General features: G+C 31.8%; 1 pseudogene; it reads right to left on the bottom strand.

Annotated features, from left to right (window-relative positions):
• Positions 1-230: 230 nt before the first annotated feature.
• On the bottom strand, positions 231-1,142 carry LOC116852489 (annotated as a pseudogene).
• Positions 1,143-2,128: the final 986 nt, after the last annotated feature.

Here is a 2,128-nt window from a genome sequence, read left to right as displayed (position 1 = left end):
TTTTTTTCAAATCAAAATAGTGCAAAAGCACATGTCGAAAAAACACTTTATCGCGTTCCATTTTTCACAAAGCAAAAGAAATTGTTGTTTAGGAAAATAATTGTGTATGCTGACTGAATGTTATCGAGAAATGTCGAAATTAATCACAAACTACCTGTTTCGTTAGTAATGACTACTAGAACTGTTTGCATTGCCATCTAACATTTGCGGGCGGAAACTAAGTTAAGGTCCTAATATAACGACGTCATTAATTTTACAGATTTTGAACATACGACAACATTTCTACATATTTTTAGGGAATCATCCACATCTTTCTGCACACACATTCCAAAACTGTCTGCGAATCCTTGCAAACACACGAATACTTTTAGTAAAAGCTTACCGGATTTTGTAATAGAATATTGGGCGGTATACAAATGAGAAACTTTATTTAAATCGCCGATGTAGAATTCTACCAATTTTTTGTCAGTATGCGTATATGTTCGCACAACATTGACTCTATAATCGCAGCTTGTTTGGTCAGTATTTATCACAAAATCCGGATTGTAGTCAGGTATAAGTACTTGCAGTATTGCTTGAAGTTGTTTTGCGGAAGCTTACAGCTTCTGGTGATACTATCTCTTTTTTGGACACATAGCTGACTTGGCGATTCGAAATCCTATATTCGCGTAGAAATGCCATCATCCACATATGCGACGCAACAAATCGAAAAACATCTGTATGCTCTTCGCTACCTTCTGTGTCATGATATTGTGCGACTGCAGCCAAGGCCCATTGTTGCATCAGACGTCGTGTTACCAACTGTTTATATTCTCTTGCTTCCGTAAACCGATCATACACATTTCTTTTTATTGCTTCCATTTTATCCTTGAGCATTCCGCCTGCAACACATATTTTCGGAATCGTGCAACATCACTTTGCCTATGTAGATGTTTTCTGAATCGCTGTTGCAATGTGCGGAAGCTTCACTGCGAATGTTCTTTCGCAGCCATTACGATCTTTAATTTTATATCAAAAGGCACAGCATCGTACGTAGCAACTTTTTCTGGCAGTTCGTAGTCTTCGTCCGTTGTACTCTGACTGGTAGACGCCGTATTTTCTGCGGCAACGTGTTCCATACCTTCTGTTACATCGTATTGCATTTCCTCCGCAATTTCATGTTTTCTTAACAGTTTAATAAACGTTTGGAATAATTTGCCACCCACCAATTTAGCAGTATAGGAAAATTTCTTTGGCGCTTTGATAGATATAAGATCAAATCGTTGTAACACATCTGCAAACAGCATTGAATATTTGAATTCCACGTGTATCAGTGACAGACGCTTACATGTTTACTTCCATTAGTAACATATGCAATACATATTTACCTCGAAAATACTCTATTGCATCCGTTAGATCTTCTTTCGAAATATCGTATTGTGCGAGGACTTGTACATGTTAATTGTATACATAAAAAATTACAACAAAATCTGATTAAAAATTTAAACAACATAAGAAAATTAAAAAACAGCTAAAACATATTTTAAAAATTATTATTTAAACAATCTTTTTGCCCGATCAATTGTACATTCGAAAATACTTTACTGAAAAATACAATAAAAGAAAACATTTTAAAATAATTATACTAAAAAGTTGTTACTCAGAAAAATTGTCATTACAAAAAATATTAAAGAAGCAACTGAACAAAAATTGTACAACAGTTGGCTATTTACAAAAGAAAAAATACAAAGGATAAAAATTGTACTTAAAAAAACTGTTATGCAAAGAATCTTTACAAAAAAAATATAACAAACAAATTCTGTTAAAAGATATTTTACAAGTCTTTACAAAAATATTAATTTGGAGCTATAGCTATTTAATTTTGTACTCTCTACAAAAGTAATGATATAAAGAGGTTTACGCCAAGTGCGAATGATTAATCATTAACATTTCAGTTCTCACTTTTATAAACACAAATTCTTTTAACTATATAAATATTTAAAGTAGATAAATATTAAGAAAAACGTTATTATATAAAACTGTTTGTCGGAGAAGCTTCTATAAAAAATTTAATTTTGTATTTCTTCCAAAAATAATAATAAAAGAGATTTACATAACAACTTTCATTATTATATTTTTTGTTTTTTTA

Source organism: Odontomachus brunneus, unplaced genomic scaffold (genome assembly GCF_010583005.1).
Source record: "Odontomachus brunneus isolate Ranch 3 - 2012 unplaced genomic scaffold, Obru_v1 Obru_scaffold_229, whole genome shotgun sequence".
Classification (NCBI taxonomy): domain Eukaryota; kingdom Metazoa; phylum Arthropoda; class Insecta; order Hymenoptera; family Formicidae; genus Odontomachus; species Odontomachus brunneus.
The sequence above is the reverse complement of the archived record's forward strand: the minus strand, read 5'-3'. Positions and strand labels throughout refer to the sequence as shown.